We start from the raw sequence: 24,227 nt of genomic DNA, 5'->3' as shown, positions 1-24,227 counted from the left end.
CCATTAGAGCATCTTTGGGATGTGGTGGAACGGGAGATTCGCATCAGGGATGTGCAGCCGACAAATCTGCGCCAACTGTGTGATGCCATCATGTCAATATGGTCCAAAATCTCTGAGGAATGCTTCCAGCACCTTGTTGAATCTCTGCCACGAAGAATTGAGGCAGTTCTGAAGGCAAAAGGGGGTCCAACCCCTTACTAGCATGGTGTACCTAATAAAGTGGCCAGTGAGTGTATGTGCAGTCAGTCTGTGTGGCGGAGACCCTCACGGGAAATGAACAACACGTGTGCCACGTCGAGGTTGACGGTTATAGTGTGAATGCCGTCTTGGATTCCGGCAGTCAAGTAACTTTGGTACATGCCAGTTTGGTGGACTCTAGCGCCCTAACAAACTTAACCGTGGGCATTAGTTGCATCCATGGGGATACTAAGAACTACCCCACTGCCTGGGTTACTCTTGCCACGACAGTAGGGACCAAAAGACATCAGGCGGCAGTCATAAAGTCTATGGGACACAGTGTAATCCTGGGGAGAGACTTTCCCTTATTTTGGGACTTGTGGAACTTCAAAAGTGGCATGAACCCTCTAGTTGAAGACGGTACTCCAGAGCTAGCCCCTGAACCATTGCAGCAAGATGACGGAGAACCCATCTCAGAGGAAGTACTAGAATCTGCGGACTCTCCTCTGGCTGTGTATGCAGGCGAGGCAGACCAGCTAGAGGATGTTTTAGAAATGCCTGATCTTGAGGTGGCCCGTGGTAAGATTGGGACCGCTCAGCACCAGGATCCTACTCTAGCATGGGCGTGGGAAAACATAAAGGTCTCCAAGGGAAGACCATTGTACCCAGGGGCTCAAAACGAGTTCCCACACGTGGCGGTGCAGCAGGATATGTTGTATCACATAGACAAGGTGCGAGGGGTGGTGGTAGAACAACTAGTGGTACCTAAGTCCTTTCACCAGGTAGTTTTGGAGTTGGTACATAAACATCCCTTGGGAGGACACCTGGCGGTAGAAAAGACAAAACACCGTATTCTGCAATGTTTCTTTTGGCCAGGTCTAGTGGGAGACGTGACCCAGTACTGTCGGTCATGTCCTACGTGTCAATTGACCGCACCTATGTCACATTTTAGAAGCCCCTTAGTGCCCTTACCAATAATAGACGTGCCCTTCGAGAGGATAGCAATGGATATAGTCGGTCCATTAGTTAAATCTGCCAGGGGTCATCAGTACATTTTGGTAGTATTGGATTACGCCACGCGTTATCCCGAAGCAGTGCCCTTGCGGAATGCCAATGCGAAATCAATTTCAAAGGAGCTGGTTAATATGTTTTCCCGCACCGGCATTCCGAAAGAGATATTTACGGATCAAGGGACCCCCTTTATGTCTCGTATACTTAAGGATTTATGTAAACTACTAAAAATCTCCCATTTGCGTACCTCAATATTAGTGTTGAGCGATACCGTCCGATACTTAAAAGTATCGTATCGGATGGTATCGGCAGATCTAAAAAAAATATCGGGTATCGCCGATTCCGATACCGGAAGTCCCATTCAAGTCTATGGGACTTCCGGTATCGGAATAAGAAAAACCCTATTTTTGCCTTGTACAGCCTCTCTGGGGTCTGTACGGGCCTTTCGGGGGGCAGTGCCGGCCTGCCGGGGGGTCTGTGCAGGCCTGCCGGTGGTCTGTGCAGGCTCCGGGGGGCTGTGCCGGCCTGCCGGTGGTCTGTGCCGGCCTGCCGGGGGGCTGTGCCGGCCTGCCGGTGGTCTGTGCAGGCTCCGGGGGGCTGTGCCGGCCTGCCGGGGGGGCTGTGCCGGCCTGCCGGGGGGGCTGTGCCGGCCTGCCGGGGGGGCTGTGCAGGCTCCGGGGAGCTGTGCCGGCCTGCCGGGGAGCTGTGCCAGCCTGCCGGGGAGCTGTGCAGGCTCCGGTGGTCTGTGCCGGCCTGCCGGTGGGCTGTGCCGGCTCCGGGGGTCTGTGCAGGCATCGTCCGATGGGACTACAAGTCCCATCGGGCGATGCCTGCTACCATGACAGTGATTGACACATTAGCCAATGATGGGACAGTAGTAGTCCCATCATCCGGCTAATGTGTTGAATGTAAAAAAAATTAAAAATATGACATGCTACATACATACAACATGCATACTACATATATACTACATGTAACATACATGCTACATATATACTACATGCAACATGCATACTACATATATACTACATGCAACATGCATACTACATGCAACATGCATACTACATGCAACATGCATACTACATACATACTACATGCAACATGCATACTACATACATACTACATGCAACATGCATACTACATACATACTACATGCAACATGCATACTACATGCACCATGCATACTACATACATGCACCATGCATACTACATACATGCACCATGCATACTACATACATGCACCATGCATACTACATACATGCACCATGCATACTACATACATGCTACATGCATGCTACATACATACAACATATATACTACATGCATGCAACATGCATACTACATGTAACATACATGCTACATACATGCTACATGCTACATACATGCTACATACATGCAACATACATACATGCTACATACATACACACTACATATATACCACATGCATGCAACATGCATACTACATATATACTGCATATATACTACATGTATGCAACATACATATATACTACATACATATAGACATACAGTACATATAACATAGAGTACATACTCACCGTCACTTGTCACTTTGATCCCCGAAGCCATTGTCCCCTTGAGGAATAAATATCAAAATAAAAAAACACCAATATACTTACCCCGATCCGCAGAAGTCCACGAGGGTCCCACGTCCACCTTGCGTGGAGAACAGCAGCATCAGCTGATGCTACCATTCTCTACCAGCTCCAGGAATACAATGACAATGATGATTTTTTTTTAAAGTGGTGGAGGAATACAGTGCGGAAGGATACCTACCTTCCGTCATTGTATTCCTGGAGCTGGTAGAGAACGGTAGCATCAGCTGATGCTGCTGTTCTCCACGCAAGATGGACGTGGGACCCTCGTGGACTTCTGCGGATCGGGGTAAGTATATTGGTGTTTTTTTATTGATATTTATTCCTCAAGGGGACAATGGCTTCGGGGATCAAAGTGACAAGTGACGGTGAGTATGTACTCTGTTATATGTACTGTATGTCTATATGTATGTATTGTATGTAGTATATATGTATGTTGCATGCATGTAGTATATATGCAGTATATATGTAGTATGCATGCTGCATGCATGTGGTATATATGTAGCATGTATGTAGTATGTATGTAGCATGTATGTAGTATGTATGTTGCATGTATGTAGCATGTAGTGTGTGTTTCATGTATGTAGCATGTAGTATATATGTTACATGTAGTATATACTGTATAGTATATATGTAGTATATATGTTGCATGCATGTAGCATGCATGTAGCATGTATGTAGCATGTATGTAGCATGTATGTAGCATGTATGTTACATGTAGTATATATAGTATATATGTAGTATATATGTTGTATGTATGTTGCATGCATGTAGTCTTTATGTATGTAGTATGTAGCATGTAGTATATATGATGTATGTTACATGTAGTATATATAGTATATATGTAGTATGCATGTTGCATGTAGTATATATGTTGTATGTATGTTGCAAGCATGTAGTATATGTATTATATATGTAGTATGTATGTAGCATGTATGTAGTATGTAGCATGCATGTAGCATGTATGTAGTATGCATGTTACATGTAGTATATATGTAGTATGCAAAATTTTTTTTTTTTTTTACATTCAACACATTAGCCGGATGATAGGACTACTACTGTCCCATCATTGGCTAATGTGTCAATCACTGTCATGGTAGCAGGCATCGCCCGATGGGACTTGTAGTCCCATCGGACGATGCCTGCACAGACCCCCGGAGCCTGCACAGACCACCGGCAGGCCGGCACAGCCCCCCGGAGCCTGCACAGACCACCGGCAGGCCGGCACAGCCCCCCGGCAGGCCGGCACAGACCACCGGAGCCTGCACAGCCCCCCGGCAGGCCGGCACAGCCCCCCGGCAGGCCGGCACAGCCCCCCGGCAGGCCGGCAGAGCCCCCCGGCAGGCAGGCACAGACCCCCGGAGCCTGCACAGACCACCGACAGGCCGGCACAGACCCCCGGACAGTCGGCACAGCCCCCCTGAAGGCCCGAACTGACGGAGCATCATGATGCGCACAGACAGCGCATCATGATGATGTCATTTCGGCAGCCAATCAGAGCCACAAAAGTGGCTCATTGCATTTTGGACTTCCGATTCCGGTATCCGATACGAAAAAAGTATCGGTACTCGGTATCGGAATTCCGATACGGCAAATATCGGCCGATACCCGATACTTGCGGTATCGGAAAGCTCAACACTACTCAGTATATCACCCTCAGACAGACGGTTTGGTGGAGCGCTTTAACAAAACCTTAAAGGGAATGTTGAAAAGGGTGGTAGATAAGGACGGGAGAGATTGGGATGCCCTACTACCATACCTCCTGTTCGCTATACGTGAGGTACCCCAATCCTCCACAGGCTTTTCACCTTTTGAGTTGGTTTATGGGCGGTGTCCTAGAGGCCTGTTAGATATTGCCAAGAAGACTTGGGAACAAGAGGTGACTCCTTATCGCAGTGTAATTGAACACATAACACTTATGCAGGACCGAATTGCAGCAGTTATGCCAATAGTTAAAGAGTGTTTAGAGCGCGCACAACATGCCCAAAGCACGGTATACAACCGAGCGGCAAAAACACGAGTCTTTCAACCCGGAGACAGGGTGTTGGTATTGGTGCCTACCGTAGAGAATAAATTTCTTGCGAAATGGCAGGGACCATACGAAGTGCTGGAACGAATAGGTGAAGTAAATTATAAGATACACCAACCAGACAAGAGAAAGCCCGAACAAATATACCACATAAACTTGCTTAAGGCCTGGCGGGACAGGGAGAGTCTGGTGGCAGGAGCTGCCCTTGAGGATGGGCCTCGAGGGGCACCACCTTCTAAGGTAAAGGACCCCCATGTAGCTCCGCCAGAAGTGGGTATTGCAGACACGCTATCCGAAAGCCAAAAACGAGAGACCAGGGAGTTCATACAGAGGAATGCAGATATTTTCTCAGAACTTCCCGGCCGGACTCACCTAATTAAACATGACATTGTTACTGATCCACAGGCGCGGGTACGGCTAAAACCATATTGAATTCCGGAGGCTCGGAGACAAGCCATTGCCCGGGAAGTGAAGAAGATGTTAGAGCTCGGGGTCATTGAGGAGTCCCGGAGTGATTGGGCTAGCCCTATCGTACTGGTGCCCAAACCCGATGGGACTATCCGATTTTGTAACGATTTTCGGAAAGTAAATGAAGTATCGAAATTCGATGCCTACCCGATGCCAAGAGTCAATGAACTGATAGAGAGACTGGGTTCGGCCAGGTACATATCCACTATTGACTTAACAAAAGGTTATTGGCAGATTCCCCTCACGGCATCAGCCAAAGAGAAAACTGCCTTTGTTACGCCCCAGGGATTATTCCAGTACTGAGATATGCCATTTGGGTTGCATGGTGCCGCAGCCACCTTCCAACGTCTAATGGATATTGTCCTAAAACCCCATGGCCAGTATGCATCCGTGTACTTGGACGACATCATTATCTTTAGCGATGACTGGGACACGCATTTGTCAAAAGTACAAGCCGTCTTTGTCTCCCTAAAAACAGCTGGGTTGACTGCCAATCCCAAGAAATGTACGTTGGTATTGGAAGAGGCTCGCTATCTGGGATATAGCATAGGGAGAGGCGTTGTGAAGCCTCAAGCCAATAAAGTGGACGCTATTCAAAATTGGCCATGACCGGTAACCAAAAAACAGGTTGGAGCTTTTTTAGGGATCGTTGGTTATTATAGGCGGTGTAATAATTATAGGGGATAACTCAGGAGACTCTGTGCGTGGAACAAGATGACTACAGGACACAGCTTTATAAGTGGTAAAGTCTATATTAACACACGGTGATACAACAGATGCAGAAAGAAACTCAAGTCCACAACACTTGGAGAAAATATAAGAAGCAGCTTAGCAGTCTATAGGAACTTCAGAGGAAAATGCAATCAAGCAAAAAGTCTATGAAGCACAGTTATTCTTGAGGATACTTGGCATGAATAAATCCTTGTCTTAGTCCAGACACAGATAGGCAAGCTTAAAAGGCAGTTCAAATCTTATCTTAGCTTGACCAGGGAGGCCTGGAAAATAGTCTCAGGCTCTTGCAGAGCAGGAACAGCTTACATGTCCAGCAAATGCAGATGGAAGTGAAACACGAGCAGCAGAGGAAGAAGGGTTCTGGAAACTGGAGTATGCAGCAGGAACTCAGAGCAGAGCAGTAGGATCACCACACAGGTTCACAGGAGATGGTATATAGCCAGGGAGCAATCAGAGATCAGGAGCTGGATGCAAGGCAGAATACTCAAGCACAGACTGAAGGCTGGGGTGGAGTTTTATAGCAGGAGGACACAATGCACATGAGACCAAGGACACCATCTTGGAAAAGGGCAGTAATGCAAAAAGGTAAAAATGTTCAGAGTCCTGACATTACTCCCTCCTTAGAAGCGGCCTCAGGACGATCCTGGACCCGGTTTCTCAGGGAATCTCCGATGAAAACGAGAAATCTTCTGTTGGGCATTGATGTTTTCCACAGGTTCCCAAGAGTCTTCCTCAGGGGAATATCCCTGCCATCTTATCAGATATTGGAGCCGATTCCTGCGAATCCTGGAATCAATAATTTCCTCCACCACAAATTGTTCTTGCTCATCTATCAACACAGGCTGCGGCGGTGGCACAACATGTCCCTGGAAGGTATTAGGAGATACAGGCTTTAGTAAAGATACATGAAAAACTGGGTGTACCTTCATAGTCCTAGGCAGCTTCAGCCGGCAGGCCACAGAGCTCACAATACCGTTGATCTTGAAAGGGCCAATGAATTTCTGTCCAAGTTTCTGTGAAGGAACGTTTAACTTCAGATTCTTAGTTGCTAACCACACGGAATCTCCTACCTTGAACATGGGTGCAGGTTTACGGAATCTATCAGCCGATTTCTTATAACGTTCTTGAGCTGTGGTCAGGGATTCCTTCAGAACTTCCAGATTTTGCCTCATCGCAGTCAGTCTTTCCTCCACTGCCGGAACCAGAGAATTAATTGGCGACCTAGGTAAGATACACAGATGATAACCCAGATTGGCAAAGAAAGGTGTAAATTTAGTGGAGGCGCTCTGAGAATTGTTATATGAAAATTCGGCTAATGGCAGCAACTCCAACCAATCATCCTGGAGATGGCTGACATAGCATCTTAGATATTGTTCCAGCGTCTGGTTGGTCCGTTCAGTCTGACCATTAGTCTGGGGATGGTAAGCGGAAGAGAGACAGACGTTAATATTGAGTGCAGAGCAAAACCCCTTCCAGAATCTTGAAGTGAACTGTACTCCCCGGTCAGAGATGATCTCATCCGGGACCCCATGTAACCGAAAGACATTCTGTATAACCAAGTTCACTGTATCTTTAGCTGAGGGGAGGCCAGTGCATGGAACAAAATGGGCAGCTTTGGTCAGGCGATCAACTACCACCATGATTGTATTCATGCCCCTCGATGTGGGCAGCTCCACGATAAAGTCCATTGATATAGACCCCCAAGGGCGAGACGGAACAGGTAATGGTTGTAGAAGACCCGTAGGTGCCACATGAGGAGTCTTGTAACGAGCACATACCTCGCAAGAGAGCACATAGTCCTTGGTATCCTTCAGGCAAGTTGGCCACCAGAAGAATCGGCTCAGGAACTCTTGTGTCTTCTGTACCCCCCTGTGACCAGCCAACTTGGAGTCATGTACCAACTTGAGGATCTGCAGACGGACGACCTCAGGGACGTAGATACGTCAATCTCTGAACCACATGCCACCCTTAAAGACAAGATTAATATCCACTGGTGGGTTGGCCAGAAATACATCACCGTCATAAGCCTCCCTGCACTCCTTCCACAAGTCCTGGTCGTAGATAACTCCGATGAAATTGGCATCTGATAGAATGGTCTTGGGCGGGGCTCCAGGTACGAGATAACAAAGTTAAATTGGTTTAAAAATAAGTTCCAACGAGCCTGACGAGGAGAAAGACATCTAGTGGATCTCAGGAACTCTAAATTGCGATGGTCAGTTAGCACTATGATCTGTTGTGCAGCTCCTTGCAGATGAGGTCTCCATTCTTTAAAAGCCACAATAATGGCCAGCAATTCCTTGTCTCCCACGTCGTAATTCTTCTCTGCTGAGGTTAGTCTACGGGAAAAGAAAGCACAAGGATGTAGTAGACCCTTCTCTCCAGTTCTTTGGGAGAGAATCGCCCCCCAAAGCATTATCGGAAGCGTCCACCTCCACAATGAAAGAAAGTGTTGGATCTGGGTGTATCAACAGTGGTGCTGAGGTGAAACAGATCTTAAGCTGATCGAAAGCTTCTTGAGCCTGTGATGACCACTTAAAGGGCTTTTTTCTTCTTTGTCAAGGAAGTAATGGGACGGACACTATCAGAAAAATTTCGAATGAAGCGTCTGTAGAAATTTGCAAAACCAATAAAACGTTGGACCTCCCTAACGTTCTTGGGTACTGGCCAGTGAAGGATAGCCTGAATCTTACCGGATTCCATGTTCAGCCCCTGGGGAGAGATGATATACCCTAAGAACTGTATCTCAGAACGATGGAACTCGCATTTCTCCGGCTTAATATACAGATGGTTCTCTTTCAGACGTCTTAAAACAGTCTTGACATGTATTTCATGTTCCTGTAGAGAGTCAGAAAAGATTAGTATATTGTCCAAATAGATCACCACAAACTGGTCCAACAAATCTCTGAAAATGTCGTTAGCAAGGTGTTGAAATGTTGCAGGGGCGTTACAAAGGCCGAAGGGCATCACAAGATATTCAAAGTGTCCATACCGGCATCTGAATGCTGTCTTCCACTCATCCCCTGGACGAATACGCACCAAATTATAAGCCCCATGAAGATCCAGTTTAGAGAACACTTTAGCATGGCGGACTCTTTCCAGTAATTCGGGAATCAGAGGCAAAGGGTAACGATTTCGTATGGTTACCTTATTAAGTTCACGATAGTCAACACAGGGTCTCAGAGTCCCATCCTTCTTCTTTACAAAAAATATAGGTGCCCCTGCTGGTGAGGAAGATGGACGTATGAAGCCTTTGGCCAGATTTTCATCAATATACTCCTTTAAGGCTTGAAACTCAGGTGCCGCCAAAGGGTATACATTACCAAAAGGAATAGCTGCCCCAGGAAGCAGCTCAATGGGACAGTCATAATGCCTGTGTGGAGGAAGCTGATCTGCATTCTTCTTGTCACAGATGTCAGAGAACTCTTTATATGCTGAAGGTAAAGTAAATACCTGTACATGTGGTTCTATGGCCGTGGACTCAGGGACAGCTTCTGTTAATGCTGCGTTGCTCCTTGTTGGAAAGATGATCTCCTTGGTTTCCCAGTTGATACTTGGGTTCTGAGAACGCAACCAAGGAATGCCTAAAATCACAGGAAAATGAGGAGAACAAATTAGCAAGAAAGAAAGTTGCTCCTGATGACTAGGCTCCAACAAAATTTCAAGGGGTACGGTCTCCTGATCCACAGGCCCAGAGATTAAAGGTGACCCATCCACTGTTTCCATGGTAAGTGGAGAGGCTCTTTGCTGAATTTTAATACCATGTTCCTTGGCAAATGCGATATCCATGAAATTGCCACCTGCACCAGAGTCAATCATAGCTGCACTGGAAATCCACTGTCCTGAACACAGGATCTTAATAGGGAGAGAACAGTGAGAGTCATAGAAAGTGAATGAAATGCAGCGTTTAGAGGCAGGCTACATTCAGAGATGTCAGATTCATCATCACAGTTGTCATATTCTCCTACTGCTGCTAGCACCTTATTAGGCCGCTTGGGACACTTGGGACAGTTGATTAAAAAGTGGTCAAACTGACCGCAGTAGAAACAGACTCTCACGAAGGCGATGCTCCCGGCGCTCATTACTCTCGCGCCTCTGAACGGAATCAATTTGCATGGGCACCTCCTCCCCCTCCCGAGAGGCTTTACCTGCAGGCTCTTTGGAAGGAAGGGAAAAGTTAGAAATACGGTTATATGCAGCAAATTTCTCCTGCCTACGCTCAGTAAGGCGAATGTCTATGCGCACACAATGCTGTATAAATGTCTCTAGCTCTTGTGGTGACTCAGAGCGAGCTAGTTCATCCTTTACAACACTAGACAGACCCCTCTTAAAAATAGGCAATTGTGCATAACTGTCCCAATTCGTATCTACCGCTAATCTCCTGAATTCAGTGGCATATTCAATAACAGAGCATTTAGCCTGGCGTAAAGACAACAAAGCAGATTCAGCGGTTGCACGGCGATTAGGGTCATCAAACATTAATGCCATAGCGGCCAAGAAATCATCCAAGTTATTTAACCGTGGGTCACGAGACTCAATCATTGGATTCGCCCAGGCAAGCGCTCGTGAGGTCAGTAGCATTATTACACACAATACCTTGGATCGATCAGTAGGAAAACGGTCGGCATGCACATCAAAATATAGCATACATTGATTCACAAAGCCACGAAATTTGTCGCGATCACCATTAAATCTGAATGGGGGCAACTTGGGTGGGCTAGCTGGTGGCGGTTGCCCAGCGGATAAAGTTACTTGTGCAGCTATTTGCGTGCTTATGTCCTGAAAAGCCCATCCATACTGTGACTCTATGCCAGCAAGTTTGTTTTCCTGGGCTGCCATGCGGTTGCTTAAGTCCTGCAAAGTCTGTCCAAACACTTGTTGTTCAAAGCTTCCAAACTTCTTTTGTAGACCTTCCACATCTTTCTGCAGTGATCTAATTATGGAAAACACCTGCTCTAGTCTGCTTTCTGCAGTCATTGTTCCAGCAGTCTCCTTTTTATAGGGCTTGAGTATCCTGTAATAATTATAGGGGATAACTCAGGAGACTCTGTGCGTGGAACAAGATGACTACAGGACACAGCTTTATAAGTGGTAAAGTCTATATTAACACACGGTGATACAACAGATGCAGAAAGAAACTCAAGTCCACAACACTTGGAGAAAATATAAGAAGCAGCTTAGCAGTCTATAGGAACTTCAGAGGAAAATGCAATCAAGCAAAAAGTCTATGAAGCACAGTTATTCTCGAGGATACTTGGCATGAATAAATCCTTGTCTTAGTCCAGACACAGGCAAGCTTAAAAGGCAGTTCAAATCTTATCTTAGCTTGACCAGGGAGGCCTGGAAAATAGTCTCAGGCTCTTGCAGAGCAGGAACAGCTTACATGTCCAGCAAATGCAGATGGAAGTGAAACACGAGCAGCAGAGGAAGAAGGGTTCTGGAAACTGGAGTATGCAGCAGGAACTCAGAGCAGAGCAGCAGGATCACCACACAGGTTCACAGGAGATGGTATATAGCCAGGGAGCAATCAGAGGTCAGGAGCTGGATGCAAGGCAGAATACTCAAGCACAGACTGAAGGCTGGGGTGGAGTTTTATAGCAGGAGGACACAATGCACATGAGACCAAGGACACCATCTTGGAAAAGGGCAGTAATGCAAAAAGGTAAAAATGTTCAGAGTCCTGACAGGCGGTTCATCAAACATTTTGCGACCATCGCAGCTCCTCTCACAGATCTTACTAAGGGGTCGAAATCTGTCACAATAAAGTGGAACGCAGAAGCAGAGGAGGCCTTTCAGCGATTGAAAACAGTCCTCTGTGACCAACCAGTTGGTTTCACCAGACTTTAAACGGGAGTTTATTGTCCAAACGGACGCCTCTGGGGTGGGCCTCGGCGCGGTTTTGTCTCAAGAAGTAAATGGCGAGGAACACCCAGTGGCCTATCTAAGCAGAAAGCTTACGAGAGCAGAAAAGAACTGCAGTGTAGTTGAGCGGGAAGCCCTGGCTGTGAAATGGGCCCTGTGCACCTTGCCCTATTATTTACTAGGTCGCCAGTTTAGACTAGTGACGGACCATTCGCCCCTAACGTGGATGTCCTGGGCAAAAGAAGGCAATGCGCGGGTGACACGCTGGTTCTTAGCATTACAAGGGTTTAAATTTTCCGTTGAGCACAGGGCGGGCACAGCGCACAGAAATGCAGATGCTTTGTCTAGAACGCACGTGTCCGACCCCACGGGCTCGAACAGAGGAGGGGGGTGTGTGAGGTGCCAAGGGGAGAGGTACTAGAAAACAGGTATATTTCTCCCCGTTTCATTTCATATGTCTCCCTGTACTGATGATGAAGCCAGTTTATTTCACTGTAATCCAGTCCTGGTTTCCTTAGTGATCAGCATGGAAAGGACTGGTAGTTCCCCCTCCACTTATTCAATCCAGGTTTTGGTTTCCTGACTGGTCCAGCTGATATAATCAGGAGGAGCTGGGATCTCTCAGTCTCTCTCGTCTACTGAGCTGGGAGCTGACACAGTAAGATTACATGGACTTGTTTGCTGTTATATAGGTTTATTTTGTAGTTAGTCTGCTATTGTTAGTTAGTGGCAAGACGGCCTTAGATGTTTTATTTCATGTTTGGCATGTGTAACATTGAATAACAAGTGTGCACAATAAATATGCCGTGTCCATATTCATGTGGTACTTGCTAGTCTGCTGAAGTGACTTCATAGCCACACGCTTGTGCCAAAGCAAAGATCCCAGCTGAGCTATCTATTCCCCACAATATGTAGTATGTATGTATGTATGTATGTATGTATGTTGTATGAATGTAGTATATATGTAGTATGTATGTATGTTGTATGAATGTAGTATGTATGTATTATGTATGTTTTTTTTCTTTTTCCATTCAACACATTAGCCAGATGATGGGACTACTACTGTCCCATCATTGCTTAGCATGGTTTGGGAGACCCCACCCCTCTCTTGTGTGATGTGCACATAAGAGCTGTCTCAGACCACAAGCCCATTCTATGGAGTGGCCTGTCTGAATCCTGTTCATATTAGACACTGTTCACATGTTCAGGTTTTTAATACATTAGATAGGGACTGCTTCGATAGGGGTTACCTTGATGTGGTGGAGCAGCTTGGTGTACATTTTTTTTGCGCAAAGAAAAGTATCGACTAAATACCCTGTATTTGTTATCCAGCACTTGCTGATTACTGCCATTTTTTATTGCAGAGTATTTTTGCAAATCTGTCATTCTGTGTTTTCTTGTTGTATCGTAGTATGTAGTATGTATGTTGTATGAATGTAGTATATATGTATGTAGTGTGTATGTATGTGGTATGAATGTACTATATGTAGTATGTATGTATTATGTAGTATGTATGTATTATGTAATATGTATGTATGTTGTATATATGTAGTATGTATGTAGTATGTATGTATGTTGTATGAATGTAGTATATATGTATGTAGTGTGTATGTATGTGGTATGAATGTACTATATGTAGTATGTATGTATTATGTAATATGTATGTATGTTGTATGAATGTAGTATATATGTAGTATGTATGTAGTATGTATGTATGTTGTATGAATGTTGTATGTATGTATGTATGTAGTATGTATATATATATATTTTTTCTTTTTACATTCAACACATTAGCCGGATGATGGGACTACTACTGTCCCATCATTGGCTAATGTGTCAATCACTGTCATTGTAGCAGGCATCACCCGATGGGACTTGTAGTCCCATCGGACGATGCCTGCACACACACAAGACCCCCGGCAGGCCCGCACAGGCACCCGGCAGGCCCGTACAGACCCCCGGCAGCCGGCACAGGCCCCCCGCAGGCCCGTACAGACCCCCAGCAGCCGGCACAGGCCCCGGGCAGGCCCGTACAGACCTCCGGCAGCCGGCACAGGCCCCCGGCAGGCCCGTACAGACCCCCGGCAGCTGGCACAGGCCCCCGGCAGGCCCGTACAGACCCCCGGCTGCCGGCACAAGCCCCCGGCACAAGCGCCCGGCAGGCCCATACAGACGTACAGTCTGCATTCCAAAACGTCACTACTTCCCTTACGAGCCCTGACGTGTGCCCATACAGTAGTTTTTTCCCGCATATGGGGTATCAGGGTACTCAGGACAAATTGGACAACAACTTTTGGGGTCCAATTTCTCCTGTTACCCTTGGGAAAATAAAAAAATTGGGGACTAAAAGATCATGTTTGTGGAAAAAATATGATTTTTTTTATTTTCATGCCTGGGCGTTATAAGCTTCTATGAAGCACTGGGGGGTTCAAAGTGCTCACCACACATCTAGATAAGTTCCTTAGGGGGTCTAGTTTCCAAAATGGTGTCATTTGTGGGGGGTTTCCACTGTTTAGGCACATCAGGGGCTTTCCAAACGTGGCATGGCGTCCAATTCCAATTCCAGCCAAAAAAAAAAATGGCACTGCTTTGCTTCCGAGCTCTGCCATGTGCCCAATTTGTGGTTTACCCCACATATGGGGTATCAGTGTACTCATGACAAATTGCACAATAACTTTTGGGGTCCTGTTACCCTTGGAAAAATAAAACTTGAGGGTGAAGAGATCATTTTTGCAGAAAAAATATATGATTTTTTAATTGTATGGCTGTACGTTATAAACTTCTGTGAAGCCCTTGGGGGTTCAAAGTTCTCACCACACATCTAGATAAGTTCCTTGGGGGGGGGGTCTACTTTCCAAAATGGTGTCATTTGATTATGAGACGCACTTTTTTCTCCCAAATTTGGAGGGAAAATGGGGGTGCGTCTCATAATGTGGATATACCTTACCGGCCACAGGCTGGCATGAGGGGTATCCGGCATTGCTGTGGGGGTGTCCTGCGGTGCTGCGGGGGGCGGCGGTGCTGCAGGGGCTCTGCCAACATTTTGTGAAAGGCTAGAGCCCCTGCAGTTCCATGGCTTGCAGTGCGGTGGACTCTGTAAAAATGGCTGACGGGGGCTGCGCATGCGCAGATGGAGATCTCGGCGCCAAGATCTCACCGCACATCAGAGTACCCCTTCATCACAGCCTGCTGCCTGCAGTAACACTCCACTCTTGCCTCCTCCAGCAGCGACCCTGGGACCCCGCTTCACTGCAGCCATCAACCCCAGTAAGCAGTAAGACGCATGGATTATAAGAAGCACCATCATTTTATTGATATAAAAAAGTTTTTTTCCTATTTTTCTCCTCAAAATTTGAGGTGCGTCTTATAATCCGGAGCATCTTATAATCATCAAAATACGGTACTTTGTGTACACCAATATATGCATCTCTTTCCTGCTGTTTTGTCGCCCTAACTAGCTCTTTTTATTAATGTATTTGAACATATTTTAAAAATTTTCTAAAATTAATAAAGATATATATATAAGTGCCTTAAATTGTCTGTCATCCACTTCCGTCTGGATGTCCCCGAATCCCACAATCCACCGCGCCGCACCGAAAGTACGCCGACCACCATATTGAAATACCGAAATGATGGGTATTCCAATATGGCACACCCTGGTGGTACCAGGCCCTTCCACAGTACCACAAGCGAGACACCGCCGGGACCCCCCGCCGCTGCTGCTGGACTTCCCCGCCACTGCTGGACCCGCTGCCGCCGCAGGACCCGCCACTGCCTACCCACCCACCTTTGTCACAGCCAGCAGGAAAGACCGCGGCTTGCGGCCTATTCTGGAGATGGGGTGCGGGCGCCCTCTGGTGGCGCCGCACCCCATCTCCAGCACAAGCAGCGGTCTTTCCTGCTGGCTGGCCGCCGCCAGGACCCCCCGCCGCTGCTGAACCCCCCCGCCTCCGCCACTGGACCTGCCGCTGCTGGCCACGCCACCAGACCCCCCGCCGGACCCGCCGCTTCCTGCCCACCATGTACATACACACACACATACATACACACATGTACACACACACGTACACACACACATGTACTGTTGTAGCTATTCTATGTTCTGACCAAGCGTCAGATATGCCAGAGCACCAGTGAGTCCGGATTAGGAGTTTTCGCCCTTCTGTTCTCAAACGCTTGGAGACAAAGAGACTCAACACACACGAGCCGTGGTCAAATCATTTTATCTGACGTAATGAAATACAAGGCAATCTTTTCTACCATTTACAACCATATGTAATTCGATGGAGCTCATGTGGCCCCCACCATCACCTTCAGGGTTACAACATGCTTATAATGTACCCAGAAGATGTTGTTACTGACTATTGAGACCAAATATGATAACAAGTATAGTTTCCTTGAAAACAGAGACTAATAGTCTACATAAGAATAATTCTAGCAATAATAAGGCAAAGGCAATTAAAGGGATATAAAAGCAAACCATTAACTCTTCTATATCAATTTCCCCCTTTTGTAAATGGCATAACCTTTGCCACAGGGTCAGCTGATGTCCACAAAGGAGCTACTGTCTCATGGGTCTAGTACCCATAAGGGGGCTTCCTACCTGCTTCGCCCATCCACCCTCAGTGTGGACACTCACTTTCCCCATCAGCAATGGCTACCTGGGGTCTATGATACACTACAGAAGGTTCAGCCTTAGATTTTTTTTTCCCATACATACATTATTCAATAGCTTAAGTAATACATATATTAGCACTTTTACGGCTACATAAAACAATAAGCAAAGCAACAAAATTTGCATACAAGTCTGTACATGCCAAAAATCCATCCTGCAAGGCCATTAAACCAATTTGCTGGATTTAGGAAAGAGAATGTGTTACCCCACCAGGAGTCTCTGTTTGCACTGTGTTGTTTTAACCATTGGTCTCTAAGTTCACCTATTTTGTCTATATTGGCCCTGATCTGGAGATTGCCAGCAGGGTCGATATAATTACAACAGGTGGGACCAATTATCTGACACATTCCTCCTTCTTTTGCTGTCAGGTAATCTAGTGCTATAGTATGTTGGTTAGTAACTATGATTAATTGTCTCTTTATTGTATTAGTTTCATTAAGAACTTCAAGAATCTGGAAAATCTGATCGTCAAGGTAGTCGGTAGCTTCCACTAATTTATCCCACATTTGTGTTATGAAGGGGTATATTAGCATACTACTGAATATTTTATTTGTTATCCCCATTTCTACTAGATGCGGCCTACCATTTGGCCGGGGCTTATTGTCTGCAGCCCTTCTATACAAAGTATGAATTGGAACTGCTGCAGTGTCTATTTTACTATGAGGAACTATGAAAGTGGCTGGTGTCAGTTTGGCAAGAGTGCAAACCCCTCTTATGTCTGGGCTCACCCACCTGTAGGCACGATGTCCGCAAACCAAGAATACTCCTTCAGGGAGAACACAAACGTGACCCGGGGTCTGTATACATTGGTATAAACTCAAAAGTCCTGACATAGGCTTATGGGCACACCAAGTATTATTCATTTGTTTTCCACTTATACCAGATGTACATTTACCCCTTTCTTTCCTTATTATTTAACCCGTAGATGCTTTACAGCCTTCAACGCCATCCTGGTACACCGTCTCATTAACCATTAACCTGTGTTTGATCATGATTGTATATGCGGAAGCAATTATTGTCCTCACCACAGGTATTTGCTCCAGTGTGCTGAAGACTGAACCACCATCCATCATTGGGAATAGGGTCTGAGTGAGGGATTTCAGTCCTCCTCCTGGCGGCCATATTTTCGACATCTGAATCATATTCCCGCCACCACATTTGTACCTTAGGCCGCGTTATATTAAACTGAAACCAGGGATTAGCGGCCCATCCGATTATAGCCAATGAGGCAGATATCTCATGGGGCACATCTTTTCCCCAAAACCTAGATTGAGTCCAAGTCTCATTATGTATGCAGTGTGGGGTTAATACCTCCCATGGCTTCAGAGGTAAGGCTAAGTACGGCATAGTCCTCGCAGATACTGGGCTGTGTGTACAGATCCAACAGTCTTTCGGTTTCTGTCCTTCCATGTCCTTTATAAGAAGAGCATGATGCCGAATAAGTTTGTTGTCCCAGTCAGCATTTAAGAGTTTGTCCTGTGTCTCTGTAGAGTGCAGTAACCCTGCTACTGCCAGCAAGGTGATTAGGAGTGTAGGGAAGGGGACCTGACGGACGGACGGGCTTGTCAGAATAGAGAAAGGAAGGTTTGCACAGTTTAGACAGGTGTCAGTTATTACATTGGGGAAACAGCTAGGAAAGTGTAGTGGACGTGCAGTACCTTGGGTTGACCATTACAGGGCAGGGAGGAGTGTGAGCATAGGACTTGACATCAGCTTAGGGCTTAAAAAACCATTGGTCATGGGGGGCGGAGTCAGAGGGAACCGGGAAAGTTATAAATTTGACAGGAGGGTTCCAGAAAGTTCCAGTCCCGAGGAGGAGCTCAAGTGACAGGAGGACTACGACAGTTTGTGCACTGTGAGAGAACCAAACCAGGGGGACTGAGGAGAGAGAAAGTCACGGGGGTGGTCCTGACACGAAAGTACCGCAGCAGAGACGAGGCAAGGAGGAAAAGCATACCGTATTGAGAGACGACTGATCAGCAAAAGTACTGTTGGTTTACGGGCCTAAGGTGGCCACAGTGACAGATCTGACAGGAGCGAAGAGTGAAGAGGGGACGGTGCGTACATGTACGTCTCCGGTGTAAAGTACGGTGTGCGTGAAGCGGCCATGGAAATGGATGGCCGCGAAGGAAATATTGTGGTGTACTGTGAGGATCGTCAGTCGGACGGTGAGAGAATAAACTTGGACCTGTTGAACCCGAAACCTGCCTCATCTTGTGTCTTTATGTTGCTGCGCGGTACCCAGAGGGACCACCCCCCAGTCCGGCCCACCGACCCTACAGGAGAACAGTCATTCTACTGTTGACAGGACCTTCTTGCAGTGACTGGCGTGGATCCAGGTGGGCTTTCCCTCAAGTTTTACTGAGGTGAATGTGGTCAGCTGGACTTGGAAGGGGCCGTCAAATCGTGGGTCCAGGCTCCATCTCACGTGTCTGCGTATAACCACCCAATCACCTGGATTCAGCTGATGCACATCTGCACTGGCATTAGGATTTGGAATGGATGAGAACACGTTTATGTACCACATTAAGTCTTTCCTGCACGGCCTGGACGTAGGCTGTCATAGAACTGTGTTGCATTTGTAGCATCTGTGGGAAGTACAGACCAGTCTTTGGTGCACTACCAAACAGGACCTCAAAAAGAGACAAGCCTGTGTTTCTTTTTGGAGTGTGTCTGACTGAAAAGAGTGCAAGAGGCAAGCACTCTACGCAGCTCTTTCCTGTGTTTGCCATGGCCTTTTGAATTTTCAGTTTAAGCTTCCCATTTAGTCTTTCCACTTTCCCACTACTTTGTGGCCTATATGGTGTATGAAATGCTTGCTGTACACCCAGGGCCTGCATGACTTCCCTCATTACTTCTTCCGTGAAGTGTGTACCCCTATAGCTTTTTATGGTTTCTAGGGACACCATACCTGCAGATTGTCATGGTCCAGTCCGGAGTTTATTTTCTGCTGTCTTCACTCCGGACTGGTCATGCGGGAGTTAATCTCCTCAGCCTCGTTTTGGAGCTAGCTGGGCTATTTCAGTCTCTCACAGCCTGCTGACCAGTGTTAGTGATAGCTCAAGCTTCCAGTTTAGAGCCTCTGACCCTTCTACCTTGGTGATCCTCCTGCCTTTGACTGATATTCACGTGTATGACCCGGACTGATTTCTGACCCCGTCTCTTGGTATTCGTCTCTGCTGTTACGTTCCCTCTCTGGCATCTGACTCCCCGACTTGTACCTCGACCACGTATTTCGTCACACGTTTTGGACCCTGTGCTCATGTTCTGGCTTTCTGACTCTCGGCTTGGTATTTTGACTACGTGTATTGCTGCTCCTTCTGGTACATCTGCTCCTGCTAGTTTCTGACTCGGTTTGTCTGACTATTCTCTCTCATTACCTGTGGCACCTGTGCTGTTGCTCAGGGTTGCTGCTCTTAGTGTGTAACCTCTCTTCCCTCACCAGCTCCCCCTGGTGGAGGTTTCACTACACAGATCAGTTCCTTCATCAGGTTGTCTTCAGTTGTTTTATCATTTCCACATTTTACCGGATAGGCTTCCGGCCAACCAGAGAAGAGATCTACACATACTAGGATATTTGCATACCTTGGTAGCTGTATGTCGTCAATCTGCAGTCTCTGAAATGGGTAGAGAGGCCTAGGTGTCGCTTTCTTAGGGACTTTTACTGTTTTACCTGGGTTGTGCTGTGCACAGATGAGGCATGATTGTACAAGTTTCGTGGCTGCGTAACTGAAACCAGGAGCGATCCAGAAGGCATCCACCATGGCACACATGTGACTCTTTGAGTTGTGAGTGGGGCCACGTGCTGCTTGTGCGATGATTGGGAACAGGGACTTTGGTAGGCACAACTTATCCTTATTCTCCCATACTCCATTTGAGTTCAGCTCAGCTCCCTGTCTCCCCCAGTGTACCTTCTCTGTTTGGGCAGCCTGTTGCTGGAGAGATTTCAGGACATCTAGGCTCAGTGTGGCTGGAATACGCTGACTCTCCGCCACCGTCCACTGCTCTCTAGGCCGCCTTGCTGCTACTTTAGCAGCCTCGTCCACCCTTCTGTTGCCCTCTACCTCCACGGAGTCCCCTTTTGTGTGTGCTTTTACCTTGACAATGCCAGCCTGGACTGGTAACATCAATTCCTCCATTAATTGTTTCACCAGCTCTGCATTTTTAATGGGCTTCGTATCTGTGTAAATATTAGCGACTTCACCTGCAGCGGCTCTACACACCTCAGTGAGTGCCTTCAGCTCTCCCTCCTGTGCTGACATTTGAGGAGGGAGTGGTTCAGCTCGGATTACCTCATGTGAGGATACTACTGCATATCCAGTGTAGAATCGTCCATCCTGGTGGTGTCTGGAGCCATCTACAAAAAAACCCTCAAAATCTGCATTAGGAACAGTTCTATGCAGTCATGTTCATGCGTCATGTCAAAGTATTCTTCCTCACTTGCTAATACGGTCACCAATTCCCCCTTTTCTGAATCCACAGGCAGGAGGGTGGCTGGATTCAGAACGTTACATCTTTTGAGGGTGACATATTCAGGAATTAGTAGAGCACATGCAAGACGGAGCTGTCTGGCCATAGACAGATGTTTTGGTTGAACTTGTACGAGTATGGAATGGATGTCATGTGGGGAATAAATTGTCGGGTCACTGATCTCTCAGGCTCCACTCCACCTTATTGATGGCCACTGGCATATACTAATCCGAAGTTCCATGCCTTATCTTGCAGGGGGTTACTTTAGCAGTTGATATCAGATTCAGTGTGCCTAAAATGACTAAGGTATTGAAAGGGTAACTATTATATGGTGGGTTGATAGGTGAAAATAAATTTTTTCCCTGGATCTCGCCTTTTTATATCTAGGCCTTTCTTCATAGATAGGGACATGTTGCAATAGTTATTTTAGACCTACTGTTTATTCCTGCAAGATCACTGAGGTGGTCAGGGTGTGATATAAAGCGGCAATTGAATATATGTTCATGTATCTCCTGTTTGAAATGGTATAATTATGTTTAAGGACCAGTGAACTTATATGTGAACAAAGCATTTTGGTTACATGCATGCCCTTTTTTCTACTCACCTAGTAGGCATGTTGTATTTTTAGCAAGAAATTTAACCTAGGAGCTAATGTGCTTATCTTTGCACATTTAATGTGCACTAGGTTGTATTAGCAAGTGAACCTGCAGGGGGTCCCTATTATGATATGCCATTTGAATTTTTCTAAGGTTATCTCTTTAGGTCTTTACTAACTGTGGTGGAGTGTTATAGCTGTGAGTTTTTGGTTCTATTTCGAACCTATGATCTTTGTATGTCACATGTGTGACGAATTTTAATGGTTTTAACTGTTATGTGCTTGTCTTTTGTGTCATAATAAAGATTGTTAATTTTTGATGCTCAAATCCTGCCTCAGGTGATCCCCTTTTTTGGCCCATTTCTTTTTCTAAAGTGTTGCACATCTATTTGGGTCGGGTATTGATCCCTGGTCAGTGGTGCCCCCATGTGTTTTTCTTGATAAATTGTCAAAGGAGTGAGATCATAGGGGTCTGATGACAAACAGTCATAAAGTGATTGCAACATTTGTGAAGCAGGCCTTATCCAAGGCCTACAGTAGGTCACTAAGCCTAGGAAAGTGCGCAGATTCTGATGTAGAGGGAGATTTTGAATTGCCTGTTTCCTGCCTTCAGTCAGGTGTCTCGTACCTTCGGCAATACAATGTCCCAAAAATGTCACCTTTTGTTTCTGTGTTGCCCTCCCAGGGCTGTGGGGTACTCGGTACCGGGCCTGTGTCAGGGGAATGTGTCACAGCAGCGGTGACCCAGTCCGTGGCCCTGGGCGCCCAAGTAATGGGGGAATGTAGCTAATGGAATGGAATAGTGATGCCACCTGTGGTGCTCGGCAAGTGAGGTGTTAAGCCGACGCTGCATGCAGATCCGCTGGGACTGATGGTAGGGTGCAGCAAGGGTGTAAAAGCTCCCCACAGGTGAAGCTATAGTCCCAGGGCAGTGTAGAGGTGGTTGGCACTGGGATGTAGCAGTGTCGTAAGGGTAGGAAGTAGACAAGACACAGCTGGGTGCAATTTCTGTACCTTTACTTGATAACTGCAGTCCAGGGTCCTGATTACAGATGGTAACGGAGCAGACTAGCCTGGAAGCAACTCAGGGATTTACTCTCAGCAGACGGGCTGTGCAGTCTCCTTCCTAGCGCTTGTTTGAATGAAGTACTCCTAGTACCGAGTTACACTGAAGTTCCTCCTGTCAGATGTTCTCAAGAACCTTACTTGCACGGCAGACAGCTGTAGCCTATCTTGGGGGCTCCTTTCTCCTGAGTCCCGGCTCTCTATCCAAGCTGCTGTTGTGCCCTCAAGTCTTAGATGGGAGTAGGGCATTTACAGCCTCCTACTCCCCTGGTGTCTGTTGCAGGTCTGTTAGTATCCTTATAACCGTGGAGACCAGGCTCCAGTTCATGCGCTCACTGTGAGGGAGCTCTCCTTTACCAGCTCAACCTCCAGCTTCTCTCTACACATCTGCACACTTCACCCTCCGCAGACTAACTGACCACTCCTTCCTCGTGGCCCTCAGAGAGCACTCCTCCCCTTAATCCTGGTTCAGAGTTCCCCTTGCTGGCCTGGAGTGGAACTGTGTTGCATGTATGGATTGACTGCGAGAGAGACCTATCATTGCCTCCAAGCCTGGCATTACCCTCCCCTGGAGGAAAGCAAAGCCATTGTGGCGACCATACCCCTGGGGGTGCCACATTTGCAATACTGTAATTTGTCACATGAGACCTTGCAACCCTTTTCTGCTAAAAAAAAAAAAAAAACATAGCAAGGAAACTGTGGCTTCCCTGCAGGACCTCTGGTCCAGGCAGAACAGAAAAAGTTCATCCACGCACTGTAATAGTACAATCAGCGGATGAGGTGATTGCCACTACTCAAGGATCCCTGCCATCACTGCTGAATAGATGGCAGGGGATTTCTTTCCCCCTTTGTGGGAGGACTGTCCAACAATATTGTTTACCTTAATGAGTAATGAAAAAAGATACTGACAGTCAGGGTGCAGGAGTACAGAGAAAAATGCACCTGCTAAATCACTGACTGTGAAACATTTTGACATCACTGGGATCTGTGACAGTATTGTGTGTGGGTTAGGGATGATTGAGGTCACACTCTCTGTAACATCATTAATAGCTAGTGTTGAGCGATACCATCCGATATTGAGAAATATCGGATCGGATTGGATCGGCCCGATACCCAAAAAAGTATCGGTATCGCCGATTCCAATACCGGAAGTCCCATTCAAGTCAATGGGACAGAAATATCGGAATTAAAAAAACCCTTTCTTTACTTGCACATCCAGTTCGGGATGGGGGAAGAGTGTGGGCGGTGTGTGGGCGGACACTGTGCGTGTCTGTGCGGGCCTTCCGGGGGTCTGTACGGGCCTGCCGGGGGCTTGTGCCGGCTGCCGGGGGGTCTGTACGGGCCTGCCGGGGGCTTGTTCCGGCTGCCGGGGGTCTGTACGGGCCTGCCGGGGGCTTTTGCCGGCTGCTGTGGGTCTGTACGGGCCTGCCGGGGGCTTGTGCCGGCTGCCGGGGGTTTGTACGGGCCTGCCGGGGGCTTGTGCCGGCTGCCGGGGGGTCTGTGCGGGCCTGCTGGGGGTCTTGTGTGTGTGCA

At 47.0% G+C, this 24,227-nt stretch overlaps 1 protein-coding gene across 1 annotated transcript in view; it reads left to right on the top strand.

Annotated features, from left to right (window-relative positions):
* Window positions 1-24,227, top strand: part of LOC141057297 (retinol dehydrogenase 7-like) — a 119,999-nt gene that overhangs the window by 84,149 nt on the left and 11,623 nt on the right. The gene's annotated exons all lie outside the window — the stretch shown is intronic.

Source organism: Dendrobates tinctorius, unplaced genomic scaffold, assembly GCF_039654945.1.
Source record: "Dendrobates tinctorius isolate UK_male_01 unplaced genomic scaffold, ASM3965494v1 ptg000203l, whole genome shotgun sequence".
Taxonomy (NCBI): Eukaryota; Metazoa; Chordata; class Amphibia; order Anura; family Dendrobatidae; genus Dendrobates; species Dendrobates tinctorius.
This window is presented reverse-complemented; position numbering and strand designations above follow the sequence as displayed.